Here is a 21,566-nt window from a genome sequence, read left to right as displayed (position 1 = left end):
ACCATCATTTCTGCAGGGTATGACAGGTCCCCACTTTGATCAACCATACAAAACTGGTACTGCTAGTTCACACTTTAGTGCAGATACCAGCTCACCAATGCCCATTTTATATTTACTATTAAAAAAAAAAAAACCCCTACTTACCCAAGTGACATTTCACATCCCTCTTCTAAACTGGGGTTGCTTTGCCTAACAAGTGAGCTGTGGAGATATGCAAATAATAATATTTTATTTGCATCATTAAACCAAATAAAACACAGATAGTAATACAAACGTTGAATTATGCAAATATATATTTGTGTCTTTTAAAAAATTTTCCATGGTTGGAAAAATCATAATTGCCCTGCCCATTTTCTTTGCCAAATTTCCCGTTTTTACCCAACTGACACAAAACAATCATAAATTTTACAAGCAATATTTCTGTCAAATTTTGCGAATAGAAAAATGTTGGCAGGTTTTTGTTTTTGATACTTTGGGGCAGAGGCTACACAAAGAAGCATGCGCACTGATGATGCTACATATTAAATTATAGGCCAATGTCATCACACCACACTCCAGAAGTGATGGGAGACATCTCTAGCAGAGCTGTGCTATGGATAAGTACGCCATCCTGCAAGACAGACTCACTACATGATGCTTTCATACATAATGAAGCAAAATTTATCTATGATATTATAGCTGTCTATGTTTGTTTACACAATCAAGATTCAGCACACCGAGAGCTGATTGCTTTCAAGAAAGAGGGGCTGTCAGTTGCAAGGTGAATTAGTCCCTCAGAGTTTTCTAGCTTCCGGAAGACAATGAATCCTTACTATTTCCATTTACCTGTCCCACTCTTGTGTATTTGGCAGTGTGTGTCTGTGCATGTATGCATGTACAGAGCTTTCCTTAGAGTTGCCAGGTGCCTGGTGGTGGTGGGTAAAATCCTGCCAATCCACCGGGTTGCCTGCTGGCCCGCTGAGGACCAGTGGAAACAGCGGGCACACATGCATCACTTCCGGGTTTACCCAGAAGCGACATGGACGCTCTGGCAACCTCGGCTGAAACTCTGTGGAAACCATAGAGTTTTGGCTGGGATCGCTAGAGCGTCTGCGTCTAGACCCGGAAGTGACGTAGGCGAGTTGCGCGGGGTGTGTGCACGTGCTGTGCCAGGCATGTGCGCGCACCGCACACATCCACTGCAGCCCCACAAAGCTCCCACCAATGGAGCTGCGGGGCCTGGCAAGCCTAACTTTCCCTAATATAGACATGACCAGAGCAGCCTGTGCTTCAGAGCTCACAAATAAGGAGAGTGATGGGTAGGTGGTCTGAGAACATTGGCTCAGTAATGTTGGATTAAAACACAATTTTCATGCATAGGGTGAAATGAACTATGCTTCAAATATGGATTGAGAGCAGTTTAAGAGCTTTAAAAATGTCTTCTGTGGTTCTGTATTGTTGGCCCCCAATCTGTCCCAGCAACCTGGTATGCCATGAGGGCATGTAGGACCAAAGCTGCCAGGAAAAACAGGGCACTGCTTTGCCAAGGTGAACAAAAGATTCAAGGACTCTGGACTCCATCTTGGTGATCTGTGCAAACTTTGGGCACTGTCAAGCAGAGATGGGTTGTTTGCATTTTTCTGCCCTCAAGGTGGAAAGGTTGAAAACAATAGGGAGTAAAGGACCCTCCCTCACATCCTTAATGAAGCACTCCAAGCAGACCCCTAGAACTAGGGTTGCCAGGTCCCTCTTCGCAACCGGCGGGAGATTTTTGGGGTGGAGCTGAAAAGGGTGGGGTTTGTGGAGGGGAGGGACTTCAATGCCATGGAGTTCAATTGCCAAAGCGGCCATTTTTCTCCAGATGATCTGATCTCTATCGGCTGGAGATCAGTTGAATTAACAGGAGATTTCCTGTTACTACCTGGAAGTTGGCAACCCTACCTAGAATTGATAGCCAGTACCTTAATCCCATCAGCAATCCAGGAACTATTTAGCTAATTCTAACTAGTCCTTTGGTATATCTGAATCATCCTCCAGCTTCATCTGGCATGCCAAGTAGATTAAGCCAAGACATCTCCTGTCCCTCCCTTCCTGGGAGAACTTTGAAGATAATTTCGTATCTCTAAAACTCTATGCAAAAGTCATTGCCAGTACTTAATCAGGCAAACTAAGGTATTCTTCCATGTTGCCATTACCTCGTGACCTTTCATACTTTAATATCTCAGCCACTTGAGAAGTAACTAAACCTTTTGTCTGTGGCAAAGTCCATTGTTTTGCCACATCCGTGTAAGTCTCTTTTCCTTCCAAGAGACTCTGGTCTGTTTCTCTGCCACTCAGCACTGCTATCATTTGAACGTCGCATTCTACTGGATAGATAAATATCACCCTCAATCCCTCATATCCTTGTGTCAACCCCCTCTTCCCTTTTATTTCTTAGACTCTTGTGTGTATTGGGTGTGTGATTTTGTTACTGTGTGTTTGCTTCAACTATTTTCAATAAAAACCATAAAGCTTAGAAACAACACTTCTTTATTTAAGAGTTTTCCAAGAAGGCTTATTTCCGTAAAAGCTGGCTAAAAGGTCCTGTACTCCTCCCTCTCACTAAACTTAATCTCCAGAATGCTAATTCCCCCATCTAAAAATGGAGACTGTTTACTAGGGGTAACAGTATTAAATAGCTCAACATTGAGGTCCAAAATACTACATAAAATATTGTTATATGTGTTCCATCCTCCAAGCAATGAGAATTTCCACTGGCTAGTGCTTACTGAGGTCAGTTACCATTGGAGGAAAGAACTCTGGAGGCTTTTCGTATCTTCATAGTAACTGCTTTATTTAGAAATACAGAGGTAGGGTTGCCAACCTCCAGAGAGAGAGTGATCATGTACCCAGGTGATTCAGCAATCTCACAGCAAAATCTGTCTGCTCCTCTTCCACACACACACCCATGCCAATTATTGTGGTTCCTTTTTCACACTGACTCCCATCTTCTCCTTCCCTCCATCAATGGAAGAACCTCTTCCAGCTGGAACACTCAAGGCCAATCCACAGTCATTAGGACATATAACCATTCCCTTTGCTATGTAGTATCTATTAAGACACTGATCAGAATCCAAGCCCACATTCACCCAGCTTTCAATAAAATAAATCAAGGCTAATGTACATAACTCAGATCTAAGCTTAAATGTGTACAAAATAATATACTTCAAGAAGTCATATAGAAAGCAATTTCATAAGTTAGTCAAACTTTTAAATTCCTTACCTTTTAAAAGTCATACACATTTTTGCAGCAACATTCATATTTTGAATTTTCTTGTCAACCCTCAATAATCTGAGAATTATAGAGAAACATTAGTATTGGAGAAATACTAATAGCACTGGTCAGTCACTGTCCATATAAAATATTAAAATTAGTGAGGAAGTATTGTCTGGTGTTTTTTTACAAATGACACTATAAATGCCCTTTAGCCTATCCAGTTACAACAGAGCATGATTGTGTTGTCCCTATTTTCTCTTCCCCACTCCCATTTATGTCCTGTGATACACAAACATATGTAATGCTCAGGAAGAAAATCAACCCCACTCCCAGTTTCACTGATAATCAGATGAACATCTGTTTATTACAAGCCATACTACAATAAAAATTCTTTTTTACACCATCCCTTCCCAGATTTTAATCCTCTCCTTTCCTATTCATACAAAAATGACATGTGGTATCACTTTTACTAAATAATGTATCAAAATGAAACTGTCATACTAGAACTGCAAGAAGGGGAGGAAGAGAAAGAGATTCAACTAGTGACAACAGATTTAGCCAGGAATTCATTTCTCCAGCAATTTTCCCCATCCTTAAGTGAAACCAATGGTTCAGAAACTCTTCATCTCAGCTAAATACTTCACCATGTAGTCAAGAAATCTTGTGGGCTGAAAAAAAAAGTCAAGTATGACTGTTTCTTCTTTTCTTCAGTTAAGAAAGAAAACAAGTCTTATTTTCCATTTTCTTGGTTGTTGAGTATCCAGGTAACAAACCACTTAAAATCGAGCAAACAAACTTGATAATTGGCCCCATCCCCATCTGAGCCACAGAAGAATGTAACCATGGCAACCTGTAGACCAACTCATGTACCTCCAGGATTTAGGCTTTTCAGAATCTGTCCAACACCAAGTAAAATTACATTTCAGGGAACATTTTGTTCTTTACTTCAAGGATGGGTGAAACTTGGCCCATAAATAGTTTCCAACAATGGAGGGGGGGTGCAGCTGACATTCTGGTACCTATTTTAAAAAACGACAAGTTGAAGTTCCTCTGAGCAAAGGCACAAACAAGTACGGACCCTGCAAAAGACAATAATTAAGACTAGGATGACTCAAGCCCAGCAGGTTGTCAGAAAGCTCAGCTGCAAATGTGAACTTCCTCTGAAGCTGGATGCAAAACGAGTCATTTAGCAGCCAAAGGGCCTAACCTATCTATTCTCTTCTTAGCAGCTGTGAATGTAAAGTCTGCACTTCCTTGTACAGTGCAAAAAGAAGAAAAAATGGCCAGCAGTGTGAAGTTGTGGTTTATATTCACTTTCCTGCTCATTCAGAAACCTGGACCATCACATCAGATTTCTAGTGGCTGTTAACAAATTGAACAAGCCATTTAAAGAGACTGCTGATCCAGTTACAGATCTCCGACCCCTCACCTAGCCGCATCTCAAGAATTCCAAACTACCAGTCCCCTGAGATATATCCTATATGCATTTTCTCAACAGTCAGCAACCTGGATTCCTCAGACACCAAGCAAGAGGATACTGTCCCCCTACTTGTTGTTTCATCCCCAACAAAAAGCTTTTCAGGTCCAATATAGAGGTATCACTGAGAGATCTATGAACAGATCTCCCTTTTATCTTCTTTTTTTGCTTTTGTCAATAGTGTTCACAAGAGGCCCAGTAAAGATCACACAGCATGGGTAAAGGAAGATGGATTTAAAAGTTTTCCCTCAATGATATTTCTGCAATGGAACTCCCTTCAGTACTCAACCTCAGCCCATGCTTTCACACCGGGGAAAACATATAGAAACCATATATTTGTTTTGGTCTTCACCAAGACCACCCTCACCATGAACAGCCTTGATACTTTGTGCAGGTGAGCCAAGGCAAAAAAACTCATTTAAAAACAATCTTTGCCTGGCTTCTTGGGCCTTGATATCCTTAATAATGTACTGCAATACTGAGGAAGGCTGAGCTAAAGATACTCAGTAATATGTAGGGGCATCAGTTCATCACAGACCCACTAGTGTGAACCCTTTCATGATGATTGCCTTCAGGTCTTATGCCAGATTTAATTAAGGTGCTCTAGACTCTTTGGTTGGTTCCCACCCATTGTGGAAGTCCTCCCAGATCTTTTCACAGCCCAATCTTTCTGTGTCTTCATCGTTTCAAGGATTCTCCACAAGGAAACCGTTCATTCACTGGATCATTCCTGATGGCAGAATTAAGTAAAGTTACCTTGCCACCTGCAGATGGGTTCAGAAATTACCATACGGTGTCCTTCAGCTTTCTACAAAATGAACTTTGAATAAAACCATGGAGATTGTCCTGTGTTGTGTCCGTGGAGTGCTAATGGATCCAGAGAATGTAAATAGTTGCTAATGGTTATGGTATAGGCCCGTGTTGGCGAACCTATGGCACGCGTGCCACTTCCGGCACCCGTAGCCCTCTTTGCTGGCACGCGTGGGTGAGCTCCAAAAGAACTCCTGGGTCGTCTGTGCCCCTCCCTCTCTCAGCTGAGCTCCCCCCCCCCCACCGTGCGTGCGTCGGCGGGTCAGCTTCCTGCCTCGCACGCACGCGACTGGCTTCTTCCTCTTCCCCCCCTCTTGCCCCGCAACAGCTGAGAGGCCAGCAGCAACGAGGCGGGGCCTCCTCCTCTAGGCTCCAGCAGCAGCTCCTCCTCACCGCCTTCCTCCTCCTCGTCCCCCTCAGGCGGCTCCCAGCAGTCCAGCTCCAGTCCAGCCGCCGCCATCGTCCTCCTCCTCAGGCGCCTCTCCCCCTGCCGTTTTCGCCCACCTCCTCCTCCTCCTCCGGGCGATCGTGGAGGGCCATGCGGCCCCTCAACAGCCGCGCGTCCGCTGGAGAAAGGCCTGCCATTTCCCGCCGTCCTCCCCCTCTCCCCCGTTCGCGCTCGTCCCTGACTCCGCGGTAAGCTTGGGGGGTAGCGGGAGCCACCCTCGAGTCCTCCGGCTTGGGCGTGGCTGCGTGGCCTCTGCCTTCTCCCTCCCCGCCCCCTAAGGTCGCCCGCAGGCTGGCGGGGTCACGAGTGTTGGCGTGCTCACCCTCGCTCTCGCCGCCTCCTCCTCCCCTGCCCCCGACAGCAGGTGCCCTATGCCGCTGCGCCGGGGCCCAACGTCTCCGCCGTCCCGCGCCGTTGCCTCGCCGCCTCCCCAGAGCTGCTGGTGGGGGGGGAGAACTTCGGGTGTGCATCCTGGAGCAAGTCCTGGGTGGGGCTTGAGGCCCAACCCAGGACACTTCCTTCCTTCCTTACATCCTTTCTTCCCCAGTTCCTTCCTTCTCTTTCCTTTTCCAGTTCCCTCCTACCTACCTACCTTCCTCTTTCTTTCTTTCTTTCTTTCTTTCTTTCTTTCTTTCTTTCTTTCTTTCTTTCTTTCTTTCTTACTTTCTTTCTTTCTTTCTTTCTTTTTCTTTCTTTCTCTTTCTTTCTTTCTTTCTTTCTTTTTCTCTGTCCCTCCCCCCTTTCTTTCTTCCTTCCTTCCCCAGTTCCTTCACTCTCTTTCCTCTCCCAGTTCCTTCCTTTCTCCATCCCTCCCCCTTCCCCTACTAGGGCTGCCAACCTCCAGGCGGTGGCTGGAGACCTGGCAACCCTAGCAATAATGTCCAGTATTCAGGTTAAATTGCTGTATTGGCACTTGGCTATAAATAAGTGGGTTTTGGGTTGCAGTTTGGGCACTCGGTCTCTAAAAGGTTTGCCATCACTGGTATAGGCCCAGTGGCTTCTACACCACCATTATTATTAGCACTGGTGTAATATTTTTCAGGTTTTTTCCCTGGCAATTAAAGATTCCTTGCTGCTTAACTTTACCCTTAGAGAGTTTTATATCTCACACGTTTTGATAGAAGTATAAGCTCATTAACAGAAAAAAAATTAGCCAGACCATTACGACTTCATTTTGAATCACAGCTCATTAAAACAATTATAATCAAATGTTTCATTTTCTTTTTCCCTTGTGAGGAACAGCTGAAAAGGTTATGTTTGTTTTTCTTTATCAGAATCTCTAGAGCTATATAAACAGACTACTTGGACTTGTTTGTGCTGTTTTTCCTTTATATTTTAGAATGTTCTCGGGGACACGCATTTAAACTTTTAGTGCTCCTCTTTCTGTTAGTTTGAAAGAGTTATAAAGGTGGGGTATGAAGATCAGGTTGTAGTCCTTATAACTATTCTCTAGTTGATCCTAGCCAGGAACCCAAAGTGGAAGAGATTGTGCATTCATACCTCTGCACAGTATTCTTGGACAAGGTTGCATGGTACCTTCTCATATACAAACTCTTCAGATCTTTGTGGGATCAAGGTCTCCAACAGGAACATGGTAACTGTAAGCTACACAATTCAACTGAGGGAGAATAGAGGGAGAGCTGGAAGGTGGGGGGACAGCCCAGCAGTGAGGAATCGAGAATGGATAAATCAGTAAAGTAGATCAGAACAAACAGTAAAATGGAGAAGCCTGGCCTGTTCAACATGTATGTGTATTCACTTATATCTCATCACTTGATTGTGCAGAGAGAGTTCAAAAACAAACAAGTAGGATTGCCAACCTCCAGGTACTAACTGGACATCTCTTGCTATTACAACTGATCTCCAGCCAATAGAGATGAGTTTACCTGGAGAAAATGGCCGCTTTGGCCATTGGACTCTATGGCATTGAAGTCCCTCCCCTCTCCAAACCCCTCCCTCCTCAGGGTCCACCCCAAAAATCTCCCGCCAGTGGGGAAGAGGGACCTGGCAACCCTACAAACAAGCCTGATATGAAAAAGGATCAACTTAACTAGGAACCTGAAGCCTACAAGGAACAGTGTTGGTGTCTCTTGATAGGAAGGCTGGGTGCTACTACTAAAAATGTTCTGCCCTGCACAACTAGGGTTGGCAGCTGCCTGGAGAAAACAGTCCTGTACAAGCTTAAGGAGGCTGTTGCTTACCTCCATACTATAAAAGTTTCAACTGCCCATTTTAAGCCTCCATTAATGCAGCAAGATGTTTTTCTACAGACCTTTTGGCAACCTGATCAGTCATCATACCTTTGACAGTGGAATAATTTGAAAATAATGGCAGAAGATGCTAGACAGATCCTGGAGAGCTGCTGCCAGTCTGAGTAGACAACACTGATCTTGGTGGACCAATGGTCTGGTTCAGTATAAGGAGGCTTGCCAACTTCCAGGTGGTTAGTACAGGAGCGAACCAGTATAATGAAGTGCAAAAAATATATTTATGAGCTACTGTGTCTAACAATTACGCACAAACAATTACACATACATATTAACAAGACATTTGCTAAGGTTACCCTTCGTGGGATCTGTTATGCATGCAGCACTTTGAAATTGATTACTAAGGATGTGCAATAACAGAGGAATATGCTTGAAAGACTGATGAAGAATCCAAAGAATTTGAAACGGCCGTATCTTCCTTGAAGCAAATCCTCCTTGAACCTATTATTATTGTCAGAACTACTCATTTACCTGTATGATACTTATACAGAAGATTGATGTACATACAGTGAGAGACATTGCACTCTTGTTCAGATATATTCCTGTCTTATCCTCCATGAGATGGGTTGTACAGTTGATGTATAAGATTTCTTGTTAATATGTATGTGTAATTGTTTGTGCGTAATTGTTAGACACAGTAGCTCATAAATATATTTTTTGCACTTCATTATACTGGTTCGCTCCTGTACTAGTTTCTCATCGGTTGATAATAGTACAGTGGTGTCTATTTTCTCCCCCAACTTCCAGGTGGTGGCTGGAGATCTCCTGGTATTACAACTGATCTCCAGGCAACAGAGATCAGTTCGCCTGGAGAAAATGGCCGCTTTGGAAGGTAGAGTCTGTGGTATTGTACCTAGCGTACAGCTCCGGGTTGGGAAATACCTGAAGATTTTGGGGATGGAGCCTGAGGAGGGCAGGGTTTGGAGAGGGAAGGGACTTCAATGCCATAGAATTCAATGGCCAAAGTGGCCATTTTCTCCAGGCGAACTGATTCCTAATGCCTAATCATTTGTAATAGTGGGAGATCTCCAGCCACTACCTGGAGGCTGGCAACCCCAATTGTACCCCACTGAAGTCCCTCCCCTCCTCAAACCCCACCCTCTTCCGGCTCCACTCCCAAAATCTCCAGGTATTTCCCAACCTGGAGCTGGCAACCCTAAGGTAGTGTCATGTGTTCAAGATCTCAGTAAAATGGTGCCGATTACAGAAAATATTATTATTAAAGAGCCCTGGCTATAAATGTATTAGAGCCCAGAAACCAAACAATAACTAATGCATCTGTTTCAGTCAGGATTATTTGCATTACCACACCACACAATCCATTGCATCAAGTGCATTAACCGTCAAGGTACATCTTCTTGAACTCAAAGTATCTTGAATTTACTGAGACAAAGAAATTGGTATAAAATTGAATTTTATTATGCATTTGCTGACTTTCCCCTCAATGAACTACTTTCCCCAAGAGTCTTAATGTTAAATTTAAATTAGATTATTTTGGTATTGGCTAGTTCCTGCCATCAGAACCCACCCAGTGCTGAAGAATGGGACTTGGGACAGGAGAAAAGGGTTTTCTTTGGCCTCACTTTTTCATTTATTGATATACCTGCAAGACAAATATTTAAAGCATATGCTTTCTTCCATTTTGTAGGTAAGTTTTCTTTGTAAAAAAAAAGTCTTTTTTAATTCTGGCAGGAAGAAAATAGCGGGGCAGAGGGAGGGCAATTCAGCCAGCCAGCTATGAGTGTAGAAGAGGATTGTAGACTCAGACCTAGTCTGTAATTTTATGCACAACTTACTCATGAATTCTAAACAGGGTTGCCAACTTTCTGGAGAATAAAAATGGCCTGTCTCTTTAACAGAGGCTTTGTGGGATGTTATGTAGCAAGTGATTTATTTACTTCTATGTCATGAAAAGTTTCAGCTGCTCATTGCCACACCTGTATTAAAGGAACAGGACATTGTTCTTCAGTCCTGATGACATCTTTGGGGAGGCATCAGTTACTCAGGAATGAAGTAAAGGCACTCTGCATATTCTCAGAAGTTCCATCCACTTCTTTTCTCATCTCTGCTATTGAAAACAGACTAAACCCTGGTGAGGTCTTGGCACAAAATATATCAGGATGGTGAAGTAAATATTTTCACTGGAAAAGACAGTCATGCTAGGAAAAGTTGAGGGCAGCTGGAAAAGAGGAAGACCCAGCAAGAGATGGGTGGACTCAATAAAAGAAGCCACAGCCTTCAATTTGCAAGATCTGAGCAAGGCTGTCAAAGATAGGACATTTTGGAGGACTTTCATTCATAGGGTCGCCATGAGTCGGAAGCGACTTGACGGCACTTAACACACACACACACACACACGCACAAAGTAAATAAGGAGAGCTTACCTATAACAATTGGTGGGGAGAGAAGAACTATAGAAATGTGTTTCTGTGAAGAGTGAAGAAGGGGGTGGACTTTGAAGAAAAAGTATATATATGCTTTCTACTTGCAGCAGTGCTAGGGTTGTAGTATGCGGGAGTTATGCCATTGCTCTGTCAACTTTATTTATTAATTCTAATTGTGCGGCGGGAGCAGTGCCGGATTTACGTATAAGCTAAACAAGCTATAGCTTAGGGGCCCACTCTCTTGGGGGGCCCCAAAAATTTAAAGGAAAAAAACTGGATGTACATTTCCAAAATATAAGATAAAAAACAAATAAAATAAAACCTACATACAGCAACAGTGTTTTGTGTTGTGTAGGCTCCATATTAGGTCCATAAATTACCATACAGCATATATTCAACACAAAAAACAGCGACAATTTGTTGTTGACAAAGGTCAGCTGGACATATAAAGGGCCCCATTACCTTCAATAGCTTAGGGCCTCATCAAACCTAAATCCGGCCCTGGGAGGGAGGAGATTGGAGTCATTTAGTGGTGTGAGAAAAGCATTTGATACATACTCAGAGGTACTTTCCTTATTATTTCTGCTGAAGAATTTTGAACCACAGATGTACCAACTGTTGTTGGGCTTATTGCTGTGCCTCAGCATTCCTTAGCAGCTATAAATGGAAAACTGTCTTCTAATGGTACATATGCAACAGAGTGTGTATAAAGGTTTGCAGAAGAAACTAGATTTGAAGCAAGGAATTCCTCGTTCTCAATTCAGTCTCTTAGGCTGAATTCAGATGAGCCACTTAAAGCACTATCAGTGTGTAGTTCAGGTATACCCTTGGAGTTTTCAAATATGTTATTATACGCTAACTCAGTAATTCTCAGAACAGACTTGTAAGGTAGACCAATATTATAATTTCAGAAAATGGCTGAGGCTGAAAGAGTACACACTTGACTAAGGCCATTACACTAGCTCTAGAGATCGCCTGTTTGCACCAATTTTCCATGATGTTCAATCATTCACCACAACTAATTTTGTGAAATTCACTGTGTTTTCCTATGAAAAGCTGCAGTCTTTGGTCTTTTCAAGGTTTATTTCTTGAACGAGTAAGCAAAAGAAAGGGTTGAATAAATGACTGTGTAAGAGTGTTTCCTAGCTTGCTAGCAGGCCTTGGTTCAAAATCAATACTGAATCAAGTTTTAAATTTTCTGAGCATACACTTAGCTGTTGCCTTAAATTGTGGGACCCCAGTGATCTACAAGGCTGGCTTATTAAAGGAATTTTGTGTGTGTCACTTTGCTATCAAGTCACAACTGACTTATGGTGACCCAGTAAAGTTTTCAAGGCAAGAGGCATTCAGAGGTGGTTTGCCATTTCCTGCCTCTGCATCACACCCCTGGTATTCCTTGGAGGTCTCCCATCCAAATACTTGCCAGGATCAAGGCTGCTAAGAGTGTGTTACTGGCCTAAGGTCACCCAGCAAGTTTATGTGGCACAAGTGGGGATTTGAACCTGGGTTTCCCAGGTCCTAGCCCAGCACCTTAACCACTAGACCACGCTGAGTCTCAAAGGATTTTTACTTTCACAAATATCATCAGCATTGTGATGATTTTATACCCCGAATATCTGGACAACCTCAACTAGCAGGGTTTGGGTTTGGGTTTTTTTTTTTTTTTTTTTTTTTTTTTTTTTTTTGGAGTTAAACAGTATGAGAGATGAGATAGAACCTTGAAAGCCATGGGAAAGATCAATATTCTCCTAACATCAGCTTCCAAGACCTACTGTCTAGGGCAGATCAGAACTACTGCAAAATATGGTCCCATAATCCCAGCAAAAGAGGGCTCTCCAGCAGGCTGCTATTATCAATGGTATCATAAGCCACTGGGAGATGAGCGTCCTAGCGGGACACACATCCCTGTATGTCTCCTGACAAATGTAATATATACGGTGGCCAAAGCTGCCAAAATATGAGCAAGACATTTTAAAAAAAAACAAAGACTGTTATCTCACTTTCATATCAGTAATATCATGGTTTGCCTACAAACAAACAAGTATGATCTCAACCCCAGCAACAGAGAACAAGAAATTTATTTGCAACCAGAAAATGCATTTTTGAAAAGGGTCTTTATTTTGCAAGCTAAAACCATCATGAAGGACAGGCAGATTTCCCTTGGGAAGACATCCCAAAACATCTGTACCACCACTGAACTCTTCACTGTGTATCTTAACATCTTATTTTGGCCAAAGGGGGGGAAAGGCCTCTGTACTAACATGGACCAGCTTTGGATACCTGTGACTGCATTTTGTCTCAATTTGCTATAAATCCATGTTGCCTGCTGTTTCTCAAGTCTGTAAGGTTAAAGTTATTCAAGAGTCTGAAGCACACCATAATGTTATTTTCTGTGGAGCACACCCCAAGGTATTCCACTTCAGAGTAAGAATTCCATTAAAACTGAATCCATTTTTACAAACACCAGAAACAACTCAGTGTTTGATAACCAATAACCATAAATCTGCTTCACAAATAAATAAGGTATTTGCCAGTCCAGCATGTTTTGCCCTCACTGCCCTTGACCTCTCTTTGGAGTTGGTGTGTATGTGTGTTAAGTGCCGTCAACTCGCTTTCGACTCATGGTGACCATATGAATCAATGTCCTCCAAAACATTCTATCCTTGGCACTAACTTGGTGCTATATTCCCTTCCTTGGGGCCATTAACACTAACTATGATTGGGCATTGTTATTGAGCCATGAATTGTATAACCAGTGTCTATAATAACTAGCTACCCTCTGCATTGCCTCTATAATCATATCACTGTTTGAAATATCTCATTTGCTTCCAGACATGAAATCATGTTAAAAGCTGAGCATTTCATCTGTACCAGAATCCATGAGCAACATTGCTCCTTCTGTTCAGCCTGAACACAGAATTTGCTCAGCACCCAAATACTCAGGCATTGATAAATTCAAAGTTCACCACAAGGATGATTACAAAGTTAAATATTCTTTGAAATGCCACAGATAAATTATGGATCAGAGGGCTTAAGGAAATTTACAGGAAGTGGATATGTGTGTGTGTGTGTGTGTGTGATGTGCAGTCATACAGTGCAATCTTATACAATGAAAATTCTCTTCCCCCCCTACCCCTACTCCAAGGTTAATGAGACCAGTGAGGGTGTAGTGGAGTGGGCCTGAGGAGCCCCCAGGTCAAATCTTTACTTGCCGTGAAACATGGTCTCTTAACCGATCCTCACAGGGTTTTTTTGAAGATAAAATAGAGGAATGGATATTATCAGCCTAATATTTACAAGTTCTGTCAGCAAGCATTCAGATGAAGCACATCCTTTTTCTGAGAATTCTTCAGATTGTAACGTTGCTACATATATGTACCCCACCCACGATGGGTACTACTACATATACATGTCTTATCCCATTTCATGCCAGGAAATACAGTTCCCAGCATCAGCTGTGACTGACAGAATTTGGTACTGCCCATACTTCCAAAACAAACTCTCTCAAAAATAAAGGACGGTTTTTAGAGCTGGTTTGGGGGGAGGGAAAACAGGAACCATATAACACATCTATAGGAGGCCAATACCAGAAATGACTCAGACAGAGAAGATTCTCACCAACCTGCCTGGCTGGGTGGGGGTCATCACACAGTTTACAGCAATCAGAGTTTCACTGAAAGTGAGGGATCCTCATTAGAAACCTTTGCCAATGCACACACCAAACAGGTGGCTTATCTGCTGAACCATAACTGCACATGTGTAGAGTTTAGTTTTATATTCCAAGCCAGAAAATGTCTAGGGAAAATTATGTTCAGTTACTAATGCATCCAAGCATCAGGAGCTGGACACAACTGTATTCCAAACAAGACTGGAGCATTACAAATTTCAGCATCAATACCAGGTTGGTAGCTTTTAAAACAATTAAATGCAATTTAAAAGTTGTGAGTTTTGAGACCCCCCCACCAGAAGGAAAAACCAACCTTTTGGGGCTTCTGCTAGCAGCAGTATTTTTAGATGGGGAAAGGGTAAGGTATCATAATTAGAATACAGGTCTCCAGCAATACCCTGAATGCACAGTCATAGGAACAGACATATGAAAGGATGTTTGCCATTCCCCTTCCCTCTCCCAGCCACTTGCATCACATACAGCCATCTGATCTTTTGCTGAAGGGAGTCCATATGGAGCTTTAATCGAGCAGAAAAGAGGTTATACCAAGAGGTTCCAAATTCGATCTCTAGTACAGGAATCCAGGAGAAAAGGCAGTGAAAGCTCACACACTTACAAGAGTGCACTATAGTACACAATCACACTGACTGGTGCACGGACCATGGGTAAAGGTAAAGGTCTCCTGTGCAAGCACCGGGTCATTCCTGACCAATGGGGTGATGTCACATCTCGACATTTAGTAGGCAGACTTTGTTTACGGGGTGGTTTGCCAGTGCCTTCCCCAGCCATCTTTCCCTTTACCCCCAGCAAGCTGGATACTCATTTTACCGACCTCAGAAGGATGGAGGGCTGTGTCAACTTTGAGCCGGCTACCTGAAACCGACTTCTGTCGGAATTGAAGTCAGGTCGTGAGCAGAGCTTGGACTGCAGTACTGCAGCTTACCACTCTGTGCCATGGGTAGCTCTCATGTAATTGTTTGGCTTGTCCATGTCCCAAATTTTCATGGGTACATAATATATCTATCAAGGAACAACTAGTATGCAGTGAGGAAACAATAGCCAACCATCAGTCTAATAAAGAAATGGTTAACAAGAATCTGCAGTGTTGAATTTTTTTTAAAACAGAGCTCATTAGAATTGACATGTAAATTCATAACACAATTATCACTACATGTAGATTATGACATGTAGATTTTTATTCCAAGAGTAGAGAAACCAAGAGTAGAGCCAGTGTGCTGTAGTGGTTAAGAGCAGTGGTTTGGAGTGGTGGACTCTGATCTGGAGAACTGGGTTTGATTGCCCTCTCCTCCACATGAGCAGTGGACTCTATTCTGGTGAACCAGGTTGGTTTCCCAACTCCTACACATGAAGCCAGCTGAGTGACCTTGAGCTAGTCAGTTTTCTTTGAACTCTCTCAGTCCCACCTATCTCACAAGGTGTCTATTGTGGGGAGAGGAAGGGAAGGTGATGGTAAGCCAGTTTGAGACTCCTTAAAGGTAGAAAAAAATCGGGGTGTAAAAAACCAACTCTTCTTCTAAATTTTCAAACAGTTATCAGAAGTGTAAAAAAATTCAATTGCCTGTCCAAAACCAACATTTGTGGCTGTGATCTGAACACACAGGAAGTATATTTTTCCTAATAATAATCCACCCAATTTGTTATTAGTAAAAAGAGAGAGAGAAAACCCTTCAAGTATTAGTAGGGCCACCACTGAAATGGACAGAGGTGGAGTTTTTTTTTGCGGGGGGGTTGCTTTGAAGTTTCAGCTGACTTATGGCAACCCTATGTGGTTTTCAAGACAAGAGATATTCAGAGCTGGTTTACTATTGCCTGCTTCTGCATAGCAACGATGGCACTCCTTGGTGGTCTCCCATCCAAGTACTAACTAGGGCCGAATCTGTTTACCAGCTGAGATCCGACAAGATCGGACTAGCCTGGGCTATCCAGGTCAGGGCTGAATGGGGAGTGCCAGTTTGCAATTAGAATGAATTTTTACTGACGCTTTCTAACAGCAAAGCTGTGAACCCATGGACACAAGATCTCAATTGCTGTAACTGTCTGGCTAGCGCTGTCAGTTGAGCTGTCAGCCATGCTTGCAAGACTGTCAGGAATTATGAGGAAACATACCCTGAGAGCGAAAGAGAAGGGAAGCTCCTTGAGGGAAAGTATTACTGTACTGGGTATGTCCTTTTGGTTCTGCAGAGTAGATTAAAAATCCATCGACCTATAAAGAATTCAGTGCTGACCTTTTGGAGCACTGAGAATATCGTGCCCTGCCTGATGCATGGCCCTGTGGCATCGCCCCAGTGAGACAACTACAGACTGTCTATATGCAGAAGCTCAGCTCCACCAGGCTGTGATTAAGACATACATTTGGTCATATAGTGGGCACATTCCTTTTCATTTCCAGTATAAAATGTTTCTATCATGGTACAACAGAAAACAAAACATTCCCTCCCCACAGACATTCCACCTGGCGCCTGATCTTCTCAGCCTTCAGAACCAAGTTCAGACTTTTTTCATATTTGCATGAGCTTTGGGTTAACGTTGGTTTCCCTCCCTACTTGTGCTAAGCTGTGCTAGTTTTTTACTTTGTGCCTGTTTGCTGATTTTGGTCTGGTCACTTTATGGTTTTTTGATCAGGGGCTATCTTAGCCAATGGTCAACAAGGGCAGCTGCCCCTGGGCCCAAGCTTTAGGGAGCTCTCCCCAACAGAGGGGAGAAAGAAAGAAAAACTGCAGGCTCCCACCACCACTACTCACCCATCCTGTCCAGGGTTCAGGCTGCTTGTTCACAGGAATGGCCATTCAAGTTCACCCCACCTGGAACTCGGGCAGCCAGTTCAGCAGCATCCACTTGTGCCTGCTCCATCAGTAGGGTTGCCAAGTCCCTCTTCGCTACCGGCGGGAGGTTTTTGGGGCAGAGCCTGAGGAGGCCGAGGTTTGGGGAGGGGAGGAGCTTCAATGCCCTAGAGTCCAATTGCCAAAGTGGCCATTTTCTCCAGGGGAACTGATCTCTGTCACCTGGAGATCAGTTGTAATAGCAGGTGATCTCCAGCCACCACCTGGAGGTTGGCAACCCTATCCATCAGAGGCTCAGGCAGTAGGCTTCAGTGACAGGTCCCACCCACCTCACATGGTATGGGGGCTATTGTTGCTTCACCCTGGCAGGGAGTACCGGTGAGGGGTGGCTGTGAGGTTGGTGCCCCATCCTGGACTTCTGCCAAGGGCCCAGAATCATAAGGCCACCCCTGGTTTGGATGTTGGTGTGTGTGTGTGTGTGTGTGTGTGTGTGTGTGTGTGTGTGTGTGTGTGTTGGAAGCCTGTCCTGGAAGTCTTTGGCTGAGGAGCAAGTTAGAAATATTTTAAAGCAATCAAAATTCAGGGGTGGCTGGATTACCAGGCTTTAAAATCAAGCAGGGCCCCAAGTCCATACAAAGCTCTCTCTCTCTCTCCTTGTCGTTTAGACAATGAAATCTTTTGTTCCTCCTACATAAATTTTTATAAGTACATTTCTCATTTTAACATTTCTTCATTAAAAACAATCTTCTAGGTCTAACTCAACTAGCTCTAAACAGAAGAAGACATTTTAGCCACCTGACGGAGTTATACTGGTGAGCGTAAATATGATCATAATAAAGATACTTCTGCACAAATTATTACTGGGAAAATGGGGCTTCCAAAGTGAGCACTCTATTAATAAGCACAGAAATGACTTTGATATCTTTATTAAGACCACATTGGAGACTATGTGCATCTTTAGAAGCACACCATAATGATAAATTATTCTTATTTCTCAGGAAAAGCTGATTCTGATCTAAGCTGTTGGAGCTCTGTGTTTCTAGTGCATTTGTAAATGCTCTGAAGCTAACGAATCATTCATATAGATTAAACTGCAGTCAAATGCTAACACACGAACTCTATTCCTGTTGAACTCAATTGTGTGGCATTTCTTCTTTTTATCTAGAATCCTTAATAATGCATTAGATGACCAAATTTTCGAGAGCCTGTGCTTGAGCTTTCCTCTTTGGCTTCATCTGTGGTTCCTGATGAGCAATGCATCATCCAAACACATTACAGAAATTAGGCCTTGCGTTTCATTATGCATTCAGACATTTATAGCAGTATGATAAACCTGTCTGAACCTCTGGGAGTTGGCTTTATAAATCAATGCTCCCTGTAACAAGATTACATTCCCATCTGATATCATCGGAGTTCTACGGCTTTCTTCTCGGTGGCCTTTGAAAAAGTTCCATCGGCAGGAGAAAGTTCAAGTGTTTTAATGAGGAAGGGTGGAGCTGCAAGCGGGCCCCAGAGAAAGGGAAACCTGAAAAAGGAGAGAAGGGCACTGGGTGAAAGTTTCCTCTTCCAGCCATTTGCCTGATTCCCTCGAGGCAAGTGAGAGTTTTAGGTGAGGGATACAAACTGTGCTGCATTTGCACATTCTGAAGGGAACCACATCCAAGAAGACATAAGAGAGGAAAGGGAGAATTTCCCTCTTCCCCTACCACTCACTCTGACCAAAACACTTCTCCCACTCCAGATATTTTTACTACTGCGGTACTTCAGAACTCCATTTGTGAGTACAGACATATGGAACAATGATAGGGCTGCCAGCTCCAGGTTGGGAAATACCTGGAGATTGTGGGGGTGGAGCCTGAGGAGGGTGGGGTTTGGAGAGGGGAGGGACTTCAATGCCCTAGAGTCCAATTGCCAAAGTGGCCATTTTCTCCTGGGAAACTGATCTCTGTCACTTGGAGATCAGTTGAAATAGCAGTAATCTCCAGCCACCACCTGGAGGTTGGCAACCCTAAACACTTTTGGGGAGAGAGCTATCAAGAGCCACCACTGTGCGCCTCCCATTATTGCGACCCAACCCAAATAGCATATGAATACTTATCACATGTCTCACCCAACATCATGGGTCCCAGAGTGGCCACGGTCCTTCTAGTTCCTCCTCTCAGCAGTCCTTCTAAGGCAGGGGTCGGCAAACTCATTTGTCAAAAGAGCCAAATATCAACAGTACAACGATTGAGATTTCTTTTGAGAGCCAAATTTCTTAAACTTAAACTATATAGGTAGGTACACTGTTTATTAACTTAATAAACTTTAATTAAAGTTTTAAGTCTTAATTAAACTATAGGTACACTGAATAAAACTTGATATCATACTTAATAGTGATCTTATTTATTGATAAAAAATTAAATTGTAAGTCCCTGCCATTTCCCCCTCCCCGCCTGGAGTCCTCGTCTGGAGTCCTGGTCTACCGCCATAAAAGCCTATTGGTAGACCTGGCCTCCGGCTGAGTCCCATTGGGAGCCCAGGTCTACCCACTGGCTTTCTTGGCAGTAGACCTGGCCTCCGGAGGCCCATAGAAGCCAATTGGTAGACCTGGCCTCTGAAGGGGGACTTTTTCCCCTCCTCGGAGTCTACCAAAGGAAGCCCGCCCCCCCAACAGCTGATAGGTGGGCGGGGGGGCAGGAACCCCCGAGCCCCCCACCCAGCAATCGCGTGGCTAGAGGGGAGGGGAGGGGAGGCTTTAGCCTCCCAACCATTGAGGGCAAGGGAAAGATGGACCTGGCCATTCTCCACGGCGAGGGGGGAGAGAGACAGCACGCCCACTCGCCTGCTCTCTCGCGCTCGCTTGCTCTCTCTCTCTCTCTCAGGCACGCCAGCTCCGCAGCCTGGCTGCTGGCGCGAGCGGGCGCGAGAGCAGGGGCTCGAACCAAGTTCGGAGAGCCGCACTCAATGGGCCAAAGAGCCACATGCGGCTCGGGAGCCGCAGTTTGCAGACCCCTGTTCTAAGGGAGCTGAATTTTAGGGGAGAATGAATGGCGGGGGAAGAGACAAGCACACCCTTTTCTCCCACCCATTCTCCGGTGTGAATTGCCATCAGAGCTTTGTTACACTCAGCTACAGTGTAATATGTAGGTTGCCCTTGAGACTAGCTTTCTGCTAGAAAATGCATCAGCCCTTTGATTCAAAAGGGTTGGGGTAATAGACAAAAAGAAAACCTGACACTTGGTGAGAGACCAGGGGAGGTTTATGTCATTGCATCTTCCTAGCTGTGAAATTCTTTTCCCCTAAATGTTTAGAAAAAGCTACATATAATTCTATTCTGTCCTGAGACAGGACATTTGGTAGCAGCATCACTTGATAAGTTCTTCATTCTGCCTCACTATTAGTACTTTTGCATCCAGATCTTTCCCCATTATTAATCTTAATTTCACTTCTTGAATAACGGTGGCTATTTTTTTCCTCCTTTTAACAATGGAATGATCCCACCACCTAAATCTGCTAAGTGAATTTTATCAAAAGGGTTTCTGTATTCACCTAATCTTAGATATAAACTTATGAACAGCATTCAATAAAACCCATAATATATGTTTGAAAGTCAACATTTTTTACTCTTCACAGTGAAAAGCAGCACAATACAGATAACAACTCCGGAGATTTAACATCCCTGGTATCAATCCTCTTTGGGGCCTATGTTCATCTGTTTTTGAATTTTAAAATATTCCCCAAAGACACACGCTTATACTAAAAACTGGATTCTATGCAAGCTCAACTATGTTAAAGCATACTGGCACAGCACTCAAATGTAAAGTGCCAGAGCCCTGGTTGAGGAGCAGAAGTGAATTCCCCCAAGAACTAACGGAGTTATTTCAATGCAAAGCAGGAGCTTCATTTAAGTGATTCAGACCCTGTGCTTAGTTGATTACAGGTATTAATTGTCAGCTGTCTGGAGACCATTAACATTAAAGACGCATCTCAAGTAACAGAACATCATAATGCTTCTGTTAAACAATAACCTACATATCATAACAAGAGCTTGTTGCATTGTTTAGAGGTCACGTGAGACCAACTCCTGTTGCCCTGATTGTCTATGGTATTCCCTGACAAACAAACGGGTAGCCATCCCTTCTTAACCTGAGTGCTTGCTAACAGTCGGAGCTGACTGGCTGGTGCTTCCTGAACAGGCAGTAATGACTGGAGATATTTTCCTGTATGGGTAATTTACTTGCAAGATAGTATTTGAAAAAGGATTGTCAACTCCAGGTTGGAAAATTCCTGGAGATTTGGGGATGGGGCCGGGGATGTTGAGGTTTGGGGAGGGGAGGGACCTCAGTGCAGTATAATGCCATAGAATCCTCTTTCCAAACCAGCCATTTTCTCCAAGGGAACCGAACTCTAGATATCAGTTGTAATTCCAGGAGATCTCCAGGTCCCACCTGGAGATGGGCAACCCCAACCTGAAACCATTATGCATAAGACAAAA

Source organism: Euleptes europaea, chromosome 4 (genome assembly GCF_029931775.1).
Source record: "Euleptes europaea isolate rEulEur1 chromosome 4, rEulEur1.hap1, whole genome shotgun sequence".
NCBI lineage: Eukaryota > Metazoa > Chordata > Lepidosauria > Squamata > Sphaerodactylidae > Euleptes > Euleptes europaea.
The sequence above is the reverse complement of the archived record's forward strand: the minus strand, read 5'-3'. Positions refer to the sequence as shown.